This window comes from Chanodichthys erythropterus, chromosome 8, assembly GCF_024489055.1.
Source record: "Chanodichthys erythropterus isolate Z2021 chromosome 8, ASM2448905v1, whole genome shotgun sequence".
In the NCBI taxonomy this organism is placed as follows: Eukaryota; Metazoa; Chordata; class Actinopteri; order Cypriniformes; family Xenocyprididae; genus Chanodichthys; species Chanodichthys erythropterus.
Window position 1 is genome coordinate 33,099,529 of NC_090228.1, and position 25,414 is coordinate 33,124,942.

General features: G+C 37.0%; 1 pseudogene; it reads right to left on the minus strand.

The window, feature by feature from the left end:
• The window catches only part of LOC137025158 (uncharacterized), an 88,205-nt pseudogene extending 66,544 nt beyond the window's left edge, over positions 1-21,661 (minus strand).
• Between the last annotated feature and the right edge of the window lie 3,753 nt (positions 21,662-25,414).

Sequence of the window (25,414 nt, forward strand, 5' to 3'; positions counted from 1 at the left end):
CTTTTCTCCATTGATCAACTGCTATGGAGTCATTTGTCAAAGTCTTATGTTCCCCATGCAAAGACGTTAAAATTTCAGTAGTAGCTTGTTCCAGCAGGCGCAAGGATCTCACCCCAGTCCTTTCACTAAGTTCCTCTGTGCTTGTATTTAAAAGATGCCCCAACTTTGTACATCCAGCAGCCGTAAAACATGCACGCAGACTGATACCAGACATAAGTCTTGAAGGTAGAAAATTGTTCAGAAAAAGTGGCTCTTCAAAAAGCCATAATCCATAATTTGTGTCTGATGAACGTGAAATGGTAAAAACCTTCCATGCCTCCATGACTGATTTATAAAACAACGTAAGACTCGCCCGATCTTCATTCTGAAGCTCCATCAAGAACAAATGTTTGTCCAGTCCCATACCTCTGACCCGCCTGAGAAGAGCAGAAGCTGTCTTTAGCCATGATACATCTGTATGATACAACAGTCTTTGAGCTGCTTGTAGCCGGAAAGCCATAATTCGGGCTCTTATGTCTATCAAACCTTAACCTCCTTCTTGAACAGGAAGGTATAAAGCAGCAGCACGTAACCAATGTTGTCCAGACCAGACCAAAAATAAGTCACAAGTTTCCTTTGAATTTCTTCAATAATTCCAGCAGGTGGTTGTAACACACATACTTTGTGCCACAAGGTAGAAGCGACTAAATTATTAGTCACTAAAATCCTCCCCCTATAGGACAACTGAGGTAGCAACCATTTCCATTTAGACAACTTGCTGCACACTTTCTCCACTATACCCTCCCAATTTTTCTTTTGAAAATCATTTGACCCCCAAAAAAAAACTCCTAACAATGGTCCCCAGGTAATTTTGGGAGATTCTCAGATTCCCCTTTACCAGCCCAAAAAGCTTCACTCTTAGCCCAGTTCACTTTAGCTGATGAAACTTTCTCATAAAGACTGAGCACCTCAGATAAACACTTAATATCTTGAGTGTGATTCACAAAGACTGTAATGTCATCAGCATAAGCAGAGAGAGAAATGTTTGAGTCTAAAGAAAAACCAGGCACTTTAAAACCTGACAGTCCTTCTCTAAGTTTAATAAGCAATGGCTCAATTGCTAAACTATATAGCTGACCAGACAATGGGCAGCCTTGTCTAATACCCCTTAAAATAGGAATTGGCCGACTCAAAGTGCCCCCTATCTTAACCATACATGATGCACCGTTATATAATAACTGTATCAAATTTAAAAAAGTTTCACCAAAACCAAAAAACCTTCAATACATTAAAAAGATAATTGTGATCAACACGATCAAAAGCCTTCTCTTGATCCAGAGCAATTAGTCCAACATCCACATTAAAACCATTGCAAATATCTATAATGTCTCGTACTAAAAACAAATTGTCCATAATAAACCTCTTTGGAATACAATATGATTGATCCTTATGTACAACCAAACCCAAATAATTTTTTAATCTATTTGCCAGACATTTTGAAAATATTTTATATTCTGTTGTAAGAAGAGCAACAGGACGCCAATTCTTCAATAAGGCTAAATCTCCTTTTTTTGGCAATAATGATAAAACAGCATACTGACAGGTAGTAGGTAAAACACCCTCTTTTATAGATTCACATAAAACATCAAAATAATCATGTCCAATGCAATTCCAAAACTTCTTATAAAAGTCTGCTGGCAGTCCATCTATTCCAGGGGATCTTCCTGAACTAAGTTGTCCCACAGCAGCAGTAATTTCCTTAAATGTTATATTAGCATCCAAAACAGTTTTAGATTCAGAGTCCAGCTGAGGAAGACCTTGAAGAAGTTGTGTCATCAATTCATCATTTTCACAGTTTTCTGCAGCATAAAGATTTGAATAAAAATCCACAGCATGTTTTCTCATTTCTATAGTCTTATATGTTATCCTCCCATCAGGGAGTTTAAGACATGGCATTTGTTTTTGTTGAGCCACCTTATATTCCAAGTTAAAAAAAAAAGAAGTTGGTGCATCCATCTCTGCTAAAGACATGAAACGGGACCTTATCAAAGCTCCCTTTACTTTTTCATTTAGGACCAGACTTAGCTCTCCTCTTTTCTTTCGTAAATCTTCATACAGTACAGAATTGTGTGCATCAACAAGCTGCAATTCCATCAAATGAATTTGCTTTTCAAGTGATTCAATCACATTCTTTATTCTACTACTACAGTTGGCTGAATACTGCTGACAAAAGGTTTTAATTTGAGTCTTACCTACATCCCACCACTGTTTCAAGTTTTCAAAAGAACTTTTTTTTTTTTTTCCAATTTTCCCAAAAGAAAACAAAATTATCACAAAAAACAGCATCCTGAAGCAATTTAACATTAAAATGCCAAAAAACAGACTTTCTAGGAACATCTGACATGGTCATTGTCATAATAATTAAATGATGATCAGAAAAGCCTACAGGACAAATGCAACATTCAATTATTCTACTACTGAAATATTTAGACACATAAAATCTATCTAGTCTGGCAGCACTAACTCTATTATTAAAAGTCTTAATCCATGTATACTGTCTATCATCAGGGTGTTTTATTCTCCACATATCCAATAATTGGAATTCTTTTATAAGTTTTGTCAATGCACTTGAAGACTGTATATGAGGTTCTTCAGTATTACGATCTATAGTAAAATTTATTGTGCAGTTCCAGTCTCCACCAATAATAACACATCCTTCACTGGAAACCTTTTTTAGACTCTCATTGAGTATATTTAAAAAATGTAAGCGCTCCTGTCCCACTGTTGCCGCATAAATATTAATTAGAAAAACAAGCATTCCTTCAATCTTAGCTTTAACTACCAATAACCGACCCTTTACTGGTTCCTCTGTACTTATAATATCTACCCTTATGATTGGAGAGAAAAAGATTCCTACCCCTCTGCTTAAATTTGTACCATGACTAAGTATTTTATGTCCCTTCCACCACAAATTCCACTCAATTTCATTCTTTATATCACTATGAGTTTCTTGCAGGAAGACAATATCAAGTTTTTTTTGTTCAATTGTTTCATAGACTACAGCACGTTTTACACTATCCCTCCCACCATTAATATTTAAAGAGCCTATCCTCAAAACCTCCATACTCAAGATTAAGATGGAAAATAAAGAGTAAAGCATGATATGAAAGCAAGCAAGGAAAAGACACCATGTGATACATGATTATTTTAGATTTTAGATTTGCTCTTTTTTCTAGTCATTGCTTTGCCTTTTCTTATAGTGGTAAGATGCTTTTTCAGCCGAAAACGCTTCTTCTCACTAAGTTCCTCAACTCCAACAGTCCTCTGATAAAACATAACAGATTGAACAAATCTGTCTACATCAGAAAAGAAATCATTTATGTTAATTTGTTTACCGTACGTCTCATCCAGGAAACTATTGATTTCTTCAAGACTATACAAGGAATCTTTATTGAAACCTCCTGAAAAAACTGCCTGAGACACATTAAATGCAAGTCCCTGTGAACCACCATCATTTTCACACATAGAAACTTGTGACTCTGTATCATCCGATTGCTCCTCTTCCACATCCTCATCATTCAAGGCGCCTAAATACGATTTTTTTTCCATTCCATCATTTGCAATTTCCAACTGTTTAGTACCTCTAGCTACTTCATCAGTAACATCAGGAGTTAAATCCATTACGCAATTCTTTGGGCCTACATTAACTACATCACCGTCATTTTCAGTGTCAACAATTAACGCATCATCTGAATTACCAGCACTCACCTCAACAAGTGGAACAACCTCGTCTTTGGACGCCGCAACCAGATCAACGTTATTATTTGCGACCCCATTCTCTGATCCTGCCGCGCTCTCCTCTCCTGTTTTCTTGTGTGGACACGTAAGACGCTTGTGTCCGATGTCTCCACACTCGAAACATCTTATGCTGCCAGTAGTTGCATACACCATATACAACCTTCCTTCATGTTTCACACGGAAATTAATATCCAGTGTATTCTCAGGTGATTCTAGCACCATGTAAACATACCGTCTGAAAGACGCAACGTGCTTCAGAGCCGGATGTTTACATCCAAGCGTAACAGTTTTAAAGGGACTAACAATTTTCCCAAAACGCGCTAACTCACGTTGCAAAACGTCATTAGATATAAAAGGCGGGACCAGTTACAATTAAACGGTTGACAAGATTTTGTTTCTTCAAAAAAACAACAACAGCCTGATTCATGCGTGATGCCGATACAACATTCTCATGACCAATCTGATCACCAACTGCAATTAAAACATCCTCCACAGTAGAATTATCCTCAGGAACGCACCTGAAACCATTACGGAGTGATAATGGCGGCGTCTCATCAAGAGACGCCATTCTGCCAAACAAACACCAGTATTCAACTATTTTACAATTTCCTTTCTAAATCATGTATTTTCTAGACAGAAAAGCAAAAATAAATAAAGAAAAGCTAGATTTAGAAACTCTCACCACACCGCAGCTCTCACCACCACCACCACCACTCTCACCAACTCCCAGCATGCAACAGAGAGAGAGAGAGAAGGCCTATGTATTAAATAATTTATTCTAAGCATTCAAACAAATGAACCTACCATTTATAACAGAAACAGGCACTTGAATGTGAACAGAATTCAACAAAACAGAGCAATAATTCCTAGCTTATCCTAGTTCAACCAGCCTACCTCCTTGGGGCTCAGCCCATAACACATTGCTGCAGCACGAGTCAAATATGCAACAAGCTGCTCCTCCTGCTCTGAAGTAAACACCTTTTTGTGTGAAGAGTAGCCCACTGGAGGTAGTGGTGATCTTACTCCCTGCTCATGCAGTTTGTGTTTACGTGTTATGAATCGGTGTAGAGTAACATGGCAGATGCCATAGCTACCTGCCACGCTCCGCAAGGACCTGCCTCTCTCCACCTCTCCGGCTTCCAAACTAAAAACTTCCCTAGTAGTCTGTCCCCTAGTTGTTGACTTTCTACTATTTCTAACCCTGTGAATAAAATAAATGCAACAAGTGTTTGTGCAAACTGTACTTACTGTAATACAATGGGAATGTATCCAATTTATTTAAATAAAAATTATATAGGATACATGTGTGTGTCTGTGTACACACACACACAGCATTTATATTTATAAGCTATATATACATATGTATAATATGCATATGTATGTATATATAGCTTATAAATATAAATTATATGTTTGTGTACACACTCAAACACATATATCATTTATATTTATAAGCTATATATATATATATATATATATATATATATATATATATATTTATAAGCTATATATATATATATATATATATATATATATATATATATAATATATATATTCGCAAAATGTAGTTGATAGAATCCGACATTGCCGATTATTATGTGCGGCTTAGTTGTAACACCGTGTTACAACTAACCCCGCTGTGTAGTGTTTACCTCAGGACTGGCTAGCAGTCACTATGCGTTTTTCACATCTTTCAAAATGGTAACATCTTTTAGCCAAGACGACGTAATCACAACAATATAAGGTTGGACTAACCTACATTCATACATTCTTTAAAAATCGAAAAAACAACTATTATAAAAAACAATACTTACATGCTGACGAAAGAGTTTCTCCTCCGTTCTCATCCAATATGTGACGAACTTTCTCGAAAGATGGCGGGAAGACGTCTGCCGACAGTGTGGTGAAAAGCCCGGAAGTACGTCATAGTTAACCCTTTGCAACTATCTAAAATGTCTGTGTTACTTTTTACCCCGCGTTACTTTGTGCCCCGCGCTCCCCTACTTATTTATTGCAGTGTAAATAGGCTACAATCGTCTGACTCGGCACGTCACTGACAAAGTATTTTAAAAAGAAAACGTGCAAATCTTACCGTTTTCCTCAAATGATATCCTTCAAATAGTAATTGTTTGAAGATCCTTCACACGACATCACCACCTCCTGCAGCTGTGGTTGTACAGTAAGATATTATTGGACCTATTCAAACTGGACAACGGATCCAGCAGTGTCTTCCATAATATCCAAGTTAACTGTGCATCACTGATCGTTATTCTGAAAAAAATATTTTGTCATAACATCTGCAGTTTAGATTCAAGAGGAATTATTGTGCTCCCAGCGCTCCTCGCTGTCATTAAAACAGCGTATCACTGGAAAAGTGATCGAAAGTAGCACATCTACTATCTCAATTCATATCACTTTTGTCTCCAGAATGTGCGTACGCACGGCTCAAAGTTTGCTTAAAGGTGCGCACATTCTCCCGTCAAGTTTGTTTTTATAGATCACAACCTTTGCGTGGTAACTGGCGTACGCACGTTTCCAGCCCCGTTTTGTGCGTACGCACGCTTTATAAATGAGACCCCTGGGCTTTACTCAGAACCTGTCTATGATATAACTGGGCCATAGACTTACTCCCCGTTATTTTACTTCCCTGATTTACAATCCTCTCAAGACAGTTCTTGTTTTTCACATTTAGAGAATTAAACCAGCACAGCATTGAAAAGGATAAAAATGACTCAATATAAGATCTATAAAACATGCACATCAGTTTTTTGTCTACATGAAATGACCTTCATTTCCGCAAACAATACAATCTTTGCTGCCCCCTCTTACACATAACCTCAGTGTTGGGAGAAAAGGACAATTTATTATCCAAAACAGTCCCCAAATACTTGTGTTGTTCAACACTCTCGATGCCTACTCCATTTATGCTTAATTGCTTATCATGAAAAAATGTCCTCCTAGAGTTAAAATCAATAGTCATCTCCTTAGTTTTAGAAACATTTAGTTTTAAGAAAGTATTTTGACGCCACATGATAAAATCATCAACCACAGGACCATGCATAGGGTCCTCCTCACTCATTAAGCTAACAATTACGGAATCATCAGCAAATTTTATCATGTGTCTGTTTCTATAACTGCTTTTACAGTCATTCGTGTACAGGATAAATAATAAAGGAGAAAGGACGCATCCTTGAAGTGACCCAGTGGATGACACCAGCCAATTTGAGAAACAATTATTTACTTTAACTCTCTGAGTTCTTTGCACAAGAAAATCTAAAATCCATCCTACAAGACTAAGATCCAACCCAAACTCATTTATGAGCTTCTCAACTAAAATGTGTGGCTGAATGGAATTAAAGGCGGATGAAAAATCAATAAAAAGCAATTTAGCAAATGTTTTCGGCTTATCCAAATGCTGAAGTACTAAGTGTAGGAGAGTCGCAACTGCATCCTCTACCCCTCGTTTAGACCTATAAGCAAATTGTAGGGAGTCTAAAGAACTCTGTGTCCTTTCCATAATTACTTTCTTAACTAAACCTTCAAAACATTTCATAACTAGGGAAGTAAGCGCCACAGGTCTAAAATCATCCAATACCTTTATATTTCGCTTGGTACTGGAATCACTGTAGACTGCTTCCACAGTGCAGGCACTTTTTGTTGTTGGAGAGACAGAGCAAAAATTTCATAAAATATTGGACCTAACTGCTCGGCACATTCCTGCAATAACCTACCCCCTATATTGTCAGGCCCTGGTGCCTTCCTGACTTTGCACTGTTTAAAAATTTTGATCACATCACTCTCATTAAAAAAGACACAATCATCCTCCCCAACGCGAAAAAACGTTTTTCATTGTCCAGTTTTCTCTCAGAACGATTATCAGAGTTACTATCGCCATTATCGATGCAGAGTTAATGACATACAATGGTGACATTAACGAAAACAAATCACTGCACTAAACTCGAAAACAGAAAGGCTGCGCGATCCTGCCAATATGGCGGATAAACAAAGAAGTTGCCCAGAACACAATGCGGCGTGACGTCAGATTCGTATTCTCTTTTCCTCAGGTTTATTTTCTTTTTTCCATTTGCTGTAATAGTATGAAAAAGGACAACATATACTGCACATTTGTGGTCTGTTCTCCCGATATAATTTACAATATAGCCCTTAAATAATTCACTGGAATGCACAAAGAATCTCTCGTTCAAAGCCTCACATCTCTTACCAGGTTTGTTTTCGCAGGTAAATACAATTTATTATCTGTCAAAACGATGGAAATCACTTAATGCTGAAGTTGAACATTTTTGATTAAGGCAACATTTGTTACATAATACAGATTACTACAGTAATATTTAACTCGTCCATTATTGCTGTGGAGAGAATCACACCTTTGGAGTTATTCATGGCCTGTTGAAAGTACCTTGTTGATGCTTTTACACTTTTAAATGTCCTTTTGATGTTTGATGGTTGAAGGGTGAGTAGAATAATAGCATCTCATTGTACCCAGTTTAAACATAAAACATATTATTGCATTCATAGAGCGAGTTTTTCACCGATTGTTTACAGCTTAATGGAAGTTACACCCATAATTTGCGCAAAGTGTCATGGGGCGTAGGAATAAGGTGGATAAGTTGCTCTCTTTATTTCAACATACAGCAGTAATGCACAAACAGCACAAACCTGAAAACTTTCTTGGCTGAAAACAAGGAAAAATGGGAGTAGTAGTTTTGGGCACTTTCGAAACACTGCTTTGTGTTTTATACTGCCCAAGTCACGTGATTTTAATAAGGCTTTGTTACTTCAAAACATTTCAAAATTTCAGTGGTTCTAGAGGACAATCTCAGTGAACCTATGAACTGGTGTCTGTTTTTTTTTTTTGTTTTTTTTTACCTGATCTCAGATCAGTTTGATATGTTTGCAGACATTCTGTATTATAAAAAGGAAGATTAGTTCATTGACTCTTATTGGCCTGATTAGCCAAACATGCAAAACAAACCCAATGCAAGGTTGTTGTAATATTACATGAGCACTGGGTTAAAAATTGGTTTGTTTTTTATCCAGGCCTTTATTAGTTTGTACTGCTTTTGAGTTGAGTTGTAGTAATAAACACTCAATTTCACGTTGTGTTTCTCCAGCCATGGCGTCTGCTGGGCTTCTGTTCCTGATGTTGATATCGTCCTCCTTCCTCATCTCCACCGTCTCTACATCTGCTAACCAGGACCAACGGCAGAAAAACTCTTCAAAGAAATTAGAAAAAGTCAAATATATAGTCAAGAACATCCTTCTAATTATTGAAAAGATCACACGAGCAGTCAGCCCTTTTATGGCGCTGTTACCAGCTCATGGGACTCTTGCAAGTGGCATTTTAAATGCAATAGGGATGGAAGCGTCGAAAATTAACAGTCAACTAAATGGTGATCCATTACAAGCTTTCATGAATGAATTTAACAATCTTAATATTAAGCTTGACCAATATCATGGAGAGCAGAAGTGGGACATCTGGGCAAATACTTACTACAAGCCAGAGCTGAAAATTAACACAGCGTGGACTATGTTCAATACTATGCTGCGCAGTGTTAGCGAGGCAAAAGATGTCAAAGAAAAGGAGAGGCATGAGCAGGAATTTGTCAATACCTACTCAAAATTTGAGCATGCCACTAAGACCTTACATAGTAACCTGATCAATGACGGACTGTCCTTGGGGCCACGCTTCGGAGATCTACTGGCTAAACATGTTAAATGTCATGAAAAGAATATCATAGAATATACAGTGTTAATTTATAAACTTCTCTACAAGGGCAATATAATGAATAATTTCTATTATAAACTCAGGAAAGTAGAGTCCCAAGCAAGGGTTGATGAGGAAGCTAATATTACATATGACGCAGCATCAATTATGTTCCAAACCCACAAGGAGTGCATTATTAACAGCATGGAGTACATTAAAAACGATGTGAGAACACTCATCGACAAAACACAAACACGTTCAGAACTTGCAAAAAATGTCTGGTCATTTCTGGTGAAGGAGTATGACAGGTACGACTGGATGGTTGTTGCATTTATAACAAAAAAATCTGATAAACCCTTTGACACCCTGAACAGTCACGTCCTGACAGGATTTACTGAGGTGACAAAAGATGGCATTAGTGTGGCTGTAGCCAGACAGGTGAAAGGGACTTACACTAAGGCAGATTTAGTCAAACAAGCCATTGGCAGGTGCATTGATAACTCAGTCCAGTGTCATGATGTAGCAAAGAAACTCGAAGGTTGTACTGAAACTATGGAAGGAATTCGAGTGTCTAAGACTTACACAGCAGTACATGCCTATATAAAAAAAGCTCATGACAGTACAAGCAAAGCAACAGATGAAGACTATGAAGTCAGTGCTGATCCCGAAGACAGTTCAGCTCAGACTCCTTTTATTTATAAAGGGAAGTGTAAGAAACATCTAGTTTTGAAAAGCAAATTTGTTGTTATGATTAAAAGTGATGAAGAAATAATGACAGAAAACCCCTGCTCCAAACTGAACTGTGGTGGGGAGGAAAGAGGCAAGTGTGTTAAAGTGGAAGGCATCTTCCTGGCAATGTGTGAGTGTAAAAATCCATACTATGGTGAGAACTGTGAGAAGAGCTTAGATGATTACAAGAGGGAATTAGAGGAAGAGATTCAAGTAAATGTAAAGCCACAAGTAAATCGAGAGAAGCTACAAGTGGTAGATAAGAGGAGAAGGCCTCGCCAGTGATGCATTCCGGTGTCAACAAATTTCATGAAATGACTTGAGCTCGTCTTAAACGACACTCAAACTTTTTGGTAAATTGCTAAAGTTCACGTCTTATCTAGATATTCAGACTGAATATATCGGTAAACCACCAAAAGTCTTAAAAGATTTTATTGTGTGCACAAATGATTCTCCACATCTATAACAATATGAACATGATATTAATATGTGCACATAAAGACAAGCATCTTAGCTTCATTGTTTGTGCACATATGTTAGAATACAAGAATGTTTTAGATAATGTTGTTCACAAGATATTATTAATGAGCACAAACAAACAGCACTAATGTGCCCTGATGTACTTTTCAGTCCACACCAAGAACACAATACAATTTTTACTCAGTTTAAAGTGTGTTAATTAGTTTTAAGCAAAGACAGTTTGCTGAATAAATTAGGGCCTGTAATGATCCAGGAAAGACAGAGAAGCAGCATTCAGGGTTTCATCATTCTTACACACCATTGTTTCTGTGTGTCGGGAACCAACAACCACATTCAGAGAAGGCCACAACTTCCATAACCCAAGACATCTGAAATTGCATACTCTCTAGAGTAGGTACTTATTTTGAATAAATAATTACTTCACGACTGCTAGAAAAGTATGAATGTAATCTGGATGTACTACATTCGCCATGTTGTCATTATCATGTGACCTACCAGCGTCAGTTGCGTCGCCTTCACTGTCATTTTTCAAATCCTCTCCTGTGGCCTCATGGGATAGTAAAGTGTCCATTGTATGCACATTTCAGAAGTAGGAGGTCATCGTTTTGTGACGTCATTGTTCTGGGAAAACTGAAGTTGTATATTCAGTGTCGGTCACAGCACCTTTTAATTGCTGTTTTGGATCCGATAATTCATTCACAAATTAAGCACTGCATGCATTGAGAAACTCAAAAGGAGTGAAACTAAAACTAACTTTAAACACCTTTATCATCTAAATTTGAAGTTAAAGAAATCTAATCTGAAGATTATTCCCTTCAAACAAACATTACTGAGTTCATTTCATTTCATGAGATTTTTTTGATACCTAGCTTTGTGTTCATATTTTTGTGATGATGTATAAACTTCACAATAAGAAAATGCATCATCAGTTGGAGTTGAGCTGTAACGCAAAATGCTAAGTAAAGAGAGCCTCTGTCCACAGGCAGGAGGGATTATATTTCTTTTACGAGTTCAAATTAAAAAAACTTTATTCCATTCTGTACAGCATTTTAGCTGAAAAAGTGTAGGGGGAAAAACTGCTGTAAAGAAAAGTGATTCAAACAAATGACCATTAATGTGCAGAAATCTGTGGCTAAAGTGTGAGAAAATGTAAAATTACAGTGACATTTTATTTGAAATTATTTAAAATTAAAGTATGACCTGTGTTGCTGTATCTATAGTGAATTTCCATTTTTCCCCCTTTCTTTATTTCTCATTAGACCCCTTAAGGGGAAACAAAGAAAATGCATCAAGCATACTGTAAAACAATAAATGCATTTCAGACACATTTCATTATTATTTTTATCAGATTGTTTTGTTTAAAGAATGTTAAAATATCATGATCACCTGCCTGTCAATTTGATCAGATTGGAGAGAGTTTAAACGACATGCTTTTCCTGCTTCAAGCTTCTGTCCTGATTTTGCAAGTTGGTAAAATGAATAAAAAATATCTGTTTTATTGTCATTGGTATGTCTTTTTATTTGCATGCATACAACAATAATATTTAATATAAAGGTGCCATCGAACATTTTTTTACAAGATATAATATAAGTCTAAGGTGTCCCCTGAATCAGCTCAAAATACCCCCTAGATTTTTTTTTTTATACATTTTTTTAACTGCCTATTTTGGGACATAATTATAAATGCACAGATTCAGGCTGCGGCCCCTTTAAATTCTCCTGCTCTCCGCCCCCCGAGCTCTCGACTATAAAACAGTGCATAAACAAAGTTCACACAGCTAATATAACCCTCAAAATGGATCTTTACAAAGTGTTCGTCATGGATGCGACATGCATGCGTCAGATCATGTGAGTAAAGTATTTATTTGGATGTTTACATTTGATTCTGAATTAGTTTGAGGCTATGCTCTGTGGCTAACGGCTAATGCTACGCTGTTGGAGAGATTTATAAAGAATGAAGTTGTGTTTATGAATTATACAGACTGCAAGTGTTTAATAATGAAAATAGCGACGGCTCTTGTCTCCGTGAATACAGTAAGAAACTATGGTAACTTTAACCACATTTAACAGTACATTAGCAACATGCTAACGAAACATTTAGAAAGACAATTTACAAATATCACTAAAAATATCATGTTATCATGGATCATGTCAGTTATTATTGCTCCATCTGCCATTTTTTGCTGTTTTCCTTGCTTGCTTACCTAGTCTGATGATTCAGCTGTGCAAAGATCCAGACGTTAATACTGGCTGCCCTTGTCTAATGCCTTGAACATGAGCTGGCATATGCAAATATTGGGTTCATACATATTAATGATCCCGACTGTTACGTAACAGTCAGTGTTATGTTGAGATTCGCCTGTTCTTCGGAGGTCTTTTAAACAAATGAGATTTACATAAGAAGGAGGAAACAATGGTGTCTGAGACTCACTGTATGTCATTTCCATGTACTGAACTCTTGTTATTCAATTATGCCGAGGTAAATTCAATTTTCAATTATAAGGCACCTTTAACACAAGTTTGCAAACAAATGAAATTATCAGGTGGTTTTATTTTAGGCTCTGTGAAACTCTTCAACTGTTATATGTATATTTAATGACAAACCCAAACCCCAGACATGGAACATGTTCTGTTTTGCATTTTTATTTTTAAACCATCATTACAACTGTTGCTCTAATACTCTCTTTAAGTATAAATACCACAAAACAATAGGAGCAGTACAGACACAGGGTTTCTGCAGGTTTTATGAAGGTAAATTTACATTTACACTGCAAGTCTTAATGCACAGATCCGATCTTTTGACCATATCCGATTTTTTGGCCAGTGTGTTTACATTCACTTTAGATGTGACTGGTATCTGATATCTGTGTTTACATTCAAATGATTGCCATTGATAGCTTTGCATGCACGTGGTAGACCCTTGGGTTTTGAATGGCCGTGCTATTAAAATTATTTATATGTTTCACGTCGGGTGGCCATGATTACCTGCCAGAATGGATAAGTTAACAACTGTTAGTGTCATGCGAATTACAGCACGAATTCTGACTGAAGGAATATAGACTGGAAAATAAAGGTAATTTGTGTTTGTTGTGTTATCTACAGTCGTTAGATCTAGAATTCTGAAGGGAAATAAAGTAGCAGGTAAGATTACATTTATTTGAATGAATGATGATGAGAGAGCGAGCGAAGGAGAGAGCGCACTCGAGAATGAGTATAGCCTATCCAGTGAAGCTTTTGGTTTATTAAAACAAAACAAAAACACACACAAGGTTGTCTATTTTAAATTAACCGGACAGAGGTTGAAATTCAGCTGCTGAATGTGTGTGTGTGTGCGTGCGCACACAATTTCTTTCAAGGAAAAAATAGGGGTTAAAATAAAAATAGCTTTTCACATCCTGAAAAGTGTAGCCAAAGCGTCTTGATCGCCCCCAGGTGGCTGGATGCAGTATAGCTTATAAACCCCGCCCTCTCCATGTAATCTAATGGGACATGAGACAAACTATGTAATTATACTTCAAATATTTTTTTTCCAAAGATGATTTCTGTCATTTTAGTGATGTTAGTTCAAGTGTTCGTTCTTTAAATAACTTTGGTTTTAGTTAGTTATGTGATGCTATAAAAACGAGAGTGTGGCGTCATGATTGACAGCTGAGATTGACAGCTTTTCTGAGTGATGTAGTCACTGAAGCAATAACAGACTTTTTTTCAGGGTCTTGAGGAGGTAATTGAAGCTATAACTTTATTTTCTACACTTCCAGAACTTTTTGTTTCACACCAACATAATGAGTTGATCTGCAGTAAACTGTATTAGCCGATTCTGTGGGAGTGTGGGCGGGGCCTTTATACCCCAGCTCGACTTCACGCTGCACAGGCTCTGGTCCCGAGTCAGTGCAAGATGTCAGCGCCATATTTGGACTTTGGCAGCTTCACTTTCCTACAATGGAAAAGAGTGAAGGTAGGTCGTCCATTTTTTTACAGTCTATGCTTCAAACATGACATGAATCTGACCAAAGGATATTTGAGTGGGCTCTTTTCCTGCACTTTCTGAACAAAAAGGCAAGTCATGCAGTCCTTCCTAAACATCATTACAGTCAGTGTGGCTCCAGTCCGAAGATAACTCCTCCACATACTGCTAAATCAAAGCACACTTGTATGAGACGGTCCCAAGTAGAAAAAGAACTCCCACAACTTTGTCAATTTTAGGTAGTTAACCCAAGCCAAATGGGTTCAAAGATGGCACATTGCTACTCTTGTAAGAAAAACCATGAGTTAAGACAAAGGAGGGTTATTCCTATGGAGTGAATAGTGTGCCAAAATTAAACAAATCAATCCAGCATTTGAGCGATTTACAGATATAAAGGTCAGTTTGAGCGAAAACACAAAGTAGCAAATATATATTGTGACGTTCCTCTGGGCTCGTACTACTCTAGCCAGCTGTGGGATTTTGAGCTAACTGTAATGCTAAACACCTGCAGACAAATTATAAAAGGCTCTTGGTTCTCTGGCATCTCTCTCTTCTGTTGCCCTTTTTGCTCTCTGATATCATTGCTTTATTATATTAATTTAGTTTGGGGATTTATGTTTGCAGGTTTTTATGCTATGTTGAAATCTGCCTTCATTATTACTGTGCTTGTGTTAATTATGTAGTTTATTCTTTATTTACTTTGATGTTCAGAGCGAAATGTTTTCTGTAGTGGTGCTTTCTTTATTTATTTCTTATGAGTTGTAAAGTTTATGTTTGTTAATAAATACTTTTTGATTCGCTGTCGTTTTCGTTGCCTCCCTTATATGTCCCGGTCGTAACAATATTGTGTTTTCCAAACATAAATAAATGAGCCTACATCATATTTAACAATTAAATACAATCCATCCTAAAAAAAAAAAGAAGCAGCATGTAACCTTTGTATGCAATAGATTTGGTATTTGTTCAAAGAGGTGGATATACTAGTGGATCCATACTAGTAGTTTTCTTGTTGTTGGGAAATTACATTTTATATGATTTAAGTTGACTATGGCATGCTAAAATTACTTGATTTAGCTAACTTTAAAACCCTTTTAAATGCAAATGACCACCCAAATCAAGACTGCATGAAATGTATACCAGGTTCTGCTGCTGACAAACTTATGCAGTGAAGTCTGCAGTGTTTTATTTATTTTTATAAATTAAACACTACAGTATTTAACAATTTTTATTTAAATTATTTTCACATGTATTTAATTTCTTTCTTGAATGCTACGGTTAAATCCACCTACTGTAGCTGAAAACAATTTCACTGTTCATTTGTACATGAAGTCATGAAGGGGGGGGTAGTATCCTTCCACTTAAGAGTTGTGCACTTTTTATTACTTTTTATTTTATTACTTTTTATCTCTTTACATAAATACTATTTTCTACTTAAAACCTATAATTTTGTTATTTTACTTTATTACTTTATTTTATTTCCCAACTAGTGACTCATCCAGGCTTTCCAATAGGTTGCATGTGAGGAGGGGGGGGCTTCCTTCCACTTAAGAAGAGTTGTGCACTTTTTATTTTAATATATTTCTTTACATAAATACTATTTTCTACTTAAAAGCTATAATTTCTTTATTTTACTAACCCAACTAATGACTCATCCGGGCTATCCAATAGGTTGCATGTAAGGGGAAAAGGTAGTTTTCTTCCACTTAAGAAGAGTTGTGCACTTTTAAGCACTTTTTATTATAATATCTCTTTACATAAATATTTTTTTTTCTATTTAAAAGTTTTAATTTCATTATTTTACTTACCCATACTATGGTGTCAACTCTCGCAAGACTCACAGCGGAATGTTACGTGGCATCATGATGGTGTCTCTACATCATGTTGTCGGTCAGCCATCACGATGGATGATGATATCGTCCATCGGCACTACCCTATTTCCTTCATTTCATTTTGTGTGTTCGTTCCTCCCTAAATGCCCAAATTTAACATCAGAATTGATGATAATTGCGGGACGTGTTTGATAATAGAAAGAGCATTTAAAAGCAAGAGACGCTGTTTCCAACTTCAAGGCGGCTCTCTGTTTGTGCGCTCTGAAACGGACCGCAAGAAGACAAGCAAATTATACTTTAGGCTTCATGTGTGCACCTAAACTACACACAAAAATATGTCAAAATGACCGGCTTGAATAACTTTGGCTTTAATAATCATTAATCTATGAATTTATACAGTGGTATTTGATTACTTTAATTACTTTTATAAGCCAACCTTGCTGAAATTAAAGGAACACTCCACTTTTTTGAATAGAAGCTCATTTTCCAATAGGAAAAATATTGAAACTCTGGTCATTTTTGAGCGAGATGCTATTGGTCTCATCAGATTCAATGAAATATGCTAAACTATACTAAAAGTGGTACCGCCAGACTCGGCGATCGGCTGAATGGATTCGAAAACGCTAAAACTCAACTGTTTAACTCTAGGGGAGTTGGAAAATGAGCCTATTTTCAAAAATAGTGAAGTGTTTCTTTAAAGCACTGTTTTTTTTTTTTTTTTCATTTATCTTTGTTTTGTTGAAATATTTACTGCATTAATGTGACCATTTGTTTGTACTTTGTTTCTTTGTTCTTATTGTATCTTATCTTACATATATAAAACAAAAACTGGCAGGCACCGTTAAATCGAAACCCACCCCTAGTTGGGCGGTTCATAAGCCATACGTTTACATGAGAACTAAATGACAATGCAATAAGTCTTGCTGTTATTTTCATTATGGGAGAAATAATTAATCATTCTCATGAGTCGATTCTTTCACTGAACCATGTTTAAATGCCGCAAGTTTCCTATTAGAATTAGGTTAAATCTTTAAAAATATCCTGTATATTAAAACACAAGAGGTGTATGAAATGTCCTTATAGATTGATAAGCAACACTGTGTGTTTGTGCTTATACCCATTTAACCATATTTAGGACACACATTTGTACTCAAAAGTGAGCTAAATCTGGCAAAACCTCATTTTGGGGACCTCCTCTTTTGTAAAAATGAGTAAATTAAGCTTTTTTTAATAATTATTTATATAAAAGCGATATGAAATGCCCCCTTTTGTGTGTGTGTCAACCAAAAGAAAAGTTTATAATAACTGACAAGTAACTCATATTAAAAATGTAATTATTTAATTATTTATTATTTTTTATGTTTATTATTATTTATTATTATTCAAGTAATTTACCCTCCCACACACCCAATAATTTAAATAAATATAAATATAAGGAGCAGTTTGAGGAGCTGGCAGGAGCAGTCACTGTGATCTCGCAGGATAAGCTTACTTTAGTGTTCTTGTTTTGTCAAATTCATCTTATGCTCATTTTTGCAACAAGTAAATTTTCTGGGGGGCACTAAATTTGCTGCTCCTATTTATAAAAGGCTCCAGACTGCGACTAAATGATCATATTTTATGACCTTTTTCCTGCCGGTGCGACTACATTTTGTTAGAGGTCGCAGTGGTGTCCCCCCCCCCTTTATATTGCACATAAGAAACACAAAACGACAAACGAAACCGCGCTACGCCTTTAAGCTTTGCAGCGTGGACCGTTTATCAACTAACCAATAACGGACCAGTATTTGGCAGCGTAGTTTTACAGATGGGCCAATCTTGATCACGTGACACCGTTACTAAACAGCGCTGCGAGAAAAATGTTTGAATCCACTGCAAACTTAATAACATTGCTGCGAGATCTAGTGAGAAAAAAACATGAGCAAAGCAGCGCTTGCCTACCATTTGCAAACTGTCTGCGGCGTCTTGAATTCTTTGCTCGCCTTCATCACTTTCCCTTTTAGGCTCATGGACTCATTTAACTCATTGACTAAACTCAACAGCCAATCAGAGTTCTCTCTCACCTTTGGTGCCGTACCGACTCAACATGCTTGATCGGCAAAAACGCACCCGACGAGGTTCGACTTGTGCCACCACAAAAAACTGAGCGACGCTCAACGGCGACCCAACTTTGGCCGAGCGTCTCCTTGGTGTGTCAGGGCCCTTAAACTAAGCTGAAGGACCCTGACTCTCTGCTCTTTCCTCACTCCGGCTGACTTGGAGAATCTGCTGAATGGATAAATGCGAGGAAAAGTTGAAGCACATGACATCACTGCTTGGACAATTTCTGTCATCATCTGCCTTACCTCTGATGTCATACTACCTGACTCCTAAATGGCTCCGGACATTCGTTCCTGACGAAACCATTCGTGCTGCAGGATGTCCTCCATGGTCGCTCTCTCCGCTGGATTGAGAGCCAGGCACCATGTGATCAACTCCTGAAATTCTGTAAGGTGTCACAAGAGTGACGGTTAGTCAGGTATGTTCTGTACGTCCACAAACTAAAGCTGATACTCAATACCAATACTCAAGTGTTATTGGTAGTTAACTGTTCTCTGACCTGCGGAGACTCTGGAGTCAAAACTCAGGCGGCCATCTTCCTTTCTCAGGGGGTTACAGCTGCACACCGTTCTGTGCATCATAATCCCCAGAGACCAGATGGTGGTTGGCTCGGCCGCATATTCAAAATCCGCAAAATATTCAGGAGGGCAGGCGAATCCTGTTCATTAAAAAGAAAGAGATGTTCAGTACAAATCTCCATCTTCACAAATCTGCTCTTAGCTAGTATTGGAGCTAATCACAATGGTAACACAAAAAAACGACTCACCGATGAACTGCCCCTTAATGCCACTTTCGGCGACTTCACCGCAGCCAAAGTCTATCAGTTGGACCCGGTTCGTCACCGTGTTGATCACGTAGTTGTCTAGCTTGATGTCACGGTGGAAGACGCCTCCGTCAAGACAGTGCTTGGCTGCGAGCACCGCTTGGTACATCAAGCTTCGTGCCTGTGATTCACTCAGCTTTTCCTGGAGGATGAATCCGTACAGGTCTCGGCAGGGCTCCGAATACTCTAGAATGAGGATATACTGATCTTCCTCCTCAAACCAGTCTAGCATGTGCACAATAAAGGGGCTTAACGGAGGCCGATTCAGCAGCAGGTTTAAAGCCACTTCTGCAAATAGAGGCTTGGAAACTCCAGGCTGGAGAAAAGAGGTCAACAAACCATTAGCTGACTTTCACTTATATTTAAGATATATTATTTGTATTTAAATGTATGCATTATGTGCACTGCCAACTTACCATTGTGATAAACCTGTCAGCAAACCGGCCTGATGTAAGCTTCCTTATAAATTTGATGGCGACCTGCAAAAGAAAAAGAAGAAGTTATTTTTGAAGTGCACTAGATGAAGGCACTGATCTATATGGTACAGTTGGTGAACATAAGAGTGATTTACCTGCTGGCCATCGGATCTCCGGATCCCTTTGCGCACAGTGCCGAAGTATCCTCGTCCAATATCCTCTTCCACGTCATAAAGTTCAGACAGTGGAACTGTGAAAATGTCCCAAAAAACATGTTAATACATGAGATTCATGACCTGGAGTCTCTTTATAATCGTAAGAGTTTCTTAACAGTCATACTTCTTTAAACAGAGAATCAGGAAAATAATAATAATTGGATCAAGATTCATCAGCGTACTATTGAGAAAATCAGATGAAGAATTAGACACACTGAAACAATCAGTGGAGGAACAAAATAAGGTCAAATACTTACGGGGAGATGGTCCCGGGCAAGAGATGGTCCTTAACCAGGATGGATCTTCGCTTTCCTTCGAAGCAGCACCTGGAGATTCTGGAAATGACGGAAGAAGATCAGTCAGATCCAGAAAATCCGGTGGCTCAAAGAAGGACGGATCCAGCTCAAGATCAGTCAGATCCAGCGATTCCTTTTGCTCAGGAACAGATGGATCCGGCTGAAGATAGGCTGAATCCGTGTCGGGCTGTGGACGAGGTGGAGCCGCGCTGTTGCGCTTTACGAGACGCCCTGCTGCATGTTTTACAGTACGCCACGCTCTTTTGATGAGCTTACTGCCGTCTTTCTTCTTTTCTAAAAACACAAAAATGGAAACAGAAGAGTTATAAATTGCCACCAGATATTATACGTCAAATACTGAGGCTAGATCTGGAGAATAAACTCTAGGAATCAACAAATACACTTAACAGAGTCATCTGACACAGTGTGAAAAAACAGGACAGACATAAAATGACACTAGACCCACCTTCTGGATTTGGGACACAGATTCCCTGCCTGATGCCGGACGGGCCCGGCTGTGGATCAGTGTGATCCTGGTGAGTCGTTGACTCCAGGTGGGACGGGCCCGGCTGTGGATCAGCTGAATCTGTGTCCAACGGAGGCTGTAGATCGGCTTCTTTATTGCCTCGACGTTTCACATCCAGCTTGAAAAATGAAAAGAAGCGACTCTTCAAGCTTTTGGGCTGTTTTTCTAGGGGGGAAAAGGGATTTCTAGTTACTACATCAACTTTCTTTAAATGTAATTCATTAATTAAACATTTTACATTAAACATAAAACTTAATAGAATTGAAAATCTAATTAAATGCAGAGAATATAATGTACATATTTAATATGAAATTATATTTATAAGCATACATTATTGCCCAAAAGTGATGTTGTGCTTGAAGAGTGTAAAACATTTGTATTTGCTCCACATTTTAATTATTTAATTTGTACTAACGCAATGAAACATAATTATTGGGAATTATTCATAGCTGTTTATACACTAGTATTTTTTATGCATTTTTTCATAGTAAAATAACCTACATTCAGTTCTAATCTGTAGTTTGCCTTTTTTGCCAATTAAATTGTCAATTAAATAAATTAACTAAGTTTATTTATTCCCAACGTGACATAATTTAATGTTTTTATTAAGGCTATAAGGTCATTAAACGTATAAAATTTATTTTGGCCATGTATTGCTATATATCTCTTGTGTTTGAAACCTTACGTGTGAAAATTATATATAGAAAATTCAAACTTATTCACCTGTCTCGCGGTTCTCCATCGCTGCTACAGTACGAGAGAGTTCGCTAGTTCTCGCCATGAAGCTCTGTAAAGTCTCACAATCGTCTGCACAGATTTCCAGTGTTTCCTCACGAGAAAGTCTCTGCACTGATCGGATTCTCACTGAACTGACGGACGATAAACACACGAGCTCGACTGACTGAACTGCGGCCACAGGCGCGGAGCTCCAAATATATAGCCCTGTGACGCCACAGAATCATTGACGTCACACGCGCTTAAAGTGTTTGTTTTCGAAAGATTCTAATCAAAGAGCACGTGATCGATCATCAGTGAGTTGAGTCTGACATGGACGCTAATCTGTCATGTGTTTTTATATATTTTATGGGTGTTGTTCGTCAATTCAGAGTAAGTGGATTGAATCTGATCTTTGCAGCGATCGTGTGTGTGATACGCGTGACCGCTGTCCATTATATTTTCGGTTATAACGTGCATTAGTTTGTTTTGGCCAATAAAAGGAGATTTTCAGTCTTTATAACGATACTGCGCTGTACTTATTACCTTTATGCTTACTTATTTATGTCATTTATTTATATCTCGTTGCAGTTTATATGTCAAAATGCTCGTTTTGAGGTATTCAAGTTGTAAGCAACTTCATGCGCATGCGCGTAAACCAGACATGCCCTCTGATATAACAAATTAAGCTGATTACTGTTTAAACTAATATGAGATTATTAATTAGACTAATTATTAATCTTTTTTTATCCTGTATGCATCATATCTTTTTATAACACTTAATGTTATTATCATGTATGATTATTTTTACCCTGTATTTTCTGTTGGGCTGTCACTAATGATTATTTAATAATCGAGAAATCAGATTATTTTGACGAATAATTGAGTAATTGTTGTTTGTGGTGGTTATAATAATAGACATAAGCCTTTAAAAATACATATTTAATAACAAGGCAGTCATATTTGGTTCAAATATAGCATAATCATATGATTTTATAGAAGAACATTGTTAAAATGCATAATATAAACCATCATCTTCTGTACGTAATGTATTATAACAAAGGCCTTGTGTTGTTAAACTTTACAACTGATCAAATCCTTGCTTAATATTGGCCAAATGACATTTAATTCAAATGTTTAATTAATCTTTAATATTTGGTTACTTCTTTATGATAGAAATGCTAGAGCCACTGTATTTTCTTGAACAAGAATACAAGGACATCAAAACATGTAAGCTCAGAGGGTTTAAACTTTTATTTTGGTATCACAATAAACGGTTTGCATATTTAGAAACATATTGACGTATTCTCCTGTATTGGTGTAGGTTTGTAAATGATGTAACTCACAAATCTGATGCACATTGATTTCCCAGATGAATGCTATGAGCAACACAAACTCAAAACACGTGCTCCACGCATGTAAGTGATAACAAGAAATCATCAGTGATGAACAGTGAACTCACACTGCAAAAAATGCTTTTCTTAGTTAGATTTTGTTGTTTCCAGTCCAGAAAAATAAATAAATAAATCAATCAATCAATTATTTTCTTGACGAGTAAAAATTATGGTCTTGTTTTCAGTAAAAATAAGTCAAAATTAAGTGAGTTTTTCCTTTAAAAAAGCAAAAATAATCTTAAGATTAATTTTCTTACCCCATTGTCAGAATTATTTTGCCTGAGGCTCAACCTGTTTTTAGACAGGTTGACAGACAAAATGCAACCTACTTGCTCCTCCAAAAAGAGGCCTGGCCATCTTTCTTTGATGACAGAGACCAAATGCTGCTTATTGACTATTTCATTTCTCCTGAGAGGGAATGTAGTTTCCATTTTGGTGTTCAGTATCATCATGTCCATGTTCTGTTTCTTGACTTCAAGCTCAAGCTGTTCCCTTTCATGCTCCAATGCAGCATCATCCAAACCAGCACGATTGTCTGGAAGAAAGTTGATTCCATCATCTCGATTATTGTCAAGCTCACTACATCTATCATTGTGTAATTTTTTTCTGTGATTGCCCATTTTAAGATTGAAGCTCTTCCAGCCCTGGCATCCTGTGTCACAGCTAAGTTCCCTTAAGCCGGGCTCACACTACAGGAGTTCAAGGCCGATTTTATCCCTGATTTTCCCCTCCTAAGAATCAGAGAAAAAATCTTGTCAAGGACCTCAATCAGTTCCAATGTTCAGCACAGATTATCTGGTAATGTGAGGCATTCACAGATCGAATCTTGCACCTCCTGATCTGCTCTTACACAAATCGGGGCCATCCCAATCATATCAAACATGTTTGATATTTAGGATTTTAAATCGGTATGATCCAAGACTATGATTACGTCAGTACTGTCACAATAGACAATGAGAAACACGTCTACGAGGAGACAGAAGTGACGGACATTTTGAAATGTCAGTAAACAAAAAGCATTAACGCCAACGCTCTGTGTGAATGCAGCATAAGGATTATTTATTTATTTATTATTATTTTTTTGGATGAATTTGCAAAGCATTGTTCACAAAACTCTTTTTAAGTTTATGGGGGGAAAAAATAGTTTAGGGAGCATAAGTGTATTAAACTTTTTTATGGATTTTTGCTGGGCCACAACCCAAATTGCAGTTCTCGTCAGGGAATCAGCAAGTTTTCTCTCTTCTGCCAAAGAATATGAAGTGCATAAATGCATTTACACAACAAGAAAAATAAATCTTGCTATATCAGTGCAAGTGAAATTTGTCAAGTTAGTTTATAAAGTTGATAATATAGGGGTATGCAATTCCAAATCATATTTATATTATGCATTATCTGTATTCATGTTCATTTAAACTAATTGTTTAATAATTGTTAAACAAAAATTGCTTGTGTAATAGATTAGGGGTATAATAATTATATAAATCATATAAAATAATAAATAATCATCGCTAAAAGCCAGACAATTTTGTATTTAAAAAATCTTTTACTATGTAGTGACTTTTAATTTGGAGCAAGAGAAACTGTGGATTGACTTCATTGTGTCAGACATGTCACAGTAGCCTAGCCATTAGCGGATGGGGAACTGGGTAATTTAACAAAAACACAAACATTTACAGGCTTTTTTTTTTTTTGGCAATTGTTTCCTTTTCTGGGATGTAGAAATGTCATAATATAGGCATATTCATATTTATTTACAGGCTATTTACAAGAGCACATTTGAACTAATTGAGTTATTCTTTCAATTTTTTGATGGTGATTTATTTTTTGTATAAGAATTCAATCCACCTTTGCTTAACATTAGCAAATTTTTCAATGACTGCTTTGTTGAACTTGGGGATCTCATGCTTTAAATGCTTTTGAATCAAAAGTATTGCCAATGCCATTCCTGGGACATAGTTGGCCGGTTTCACAGACTGGACTTAGCTTAAGCCAGAGCTTGGCATTAGTTACATTAGGATATTTAAGCAGCTTTTATAAAAATGCCTTAGAAAAGACATCACTGGTGTGTGTCTTGAGACAAAACAATGACAATAGTTCAGTAAGATATTTTCAGTTGAGAGCTCAAACATTCATTTTGGTCTGGGACTAGCTTAAGCCTCATCTGTGAAACCAGGCGAGTGTTTCTCAGAAATGTTTTATTAATTTAATAGTGGATTAACATCTCTCAGATTTTGCCAATGAAATCCACAAAGCTTCTTGTGACTCCATGTGCCTCTACTGCATCAGTTCCTTGCTTTTGAGGCTGTGCATAGAGGCTGTCAACACAGGGCATGATTGCTCTAATAGCACCTTAGAGATGATGAATTGTTTTTGTAACTATGACTCATGTTATACATCATGTACAGTCTGTGTAAGTGTATAATTCA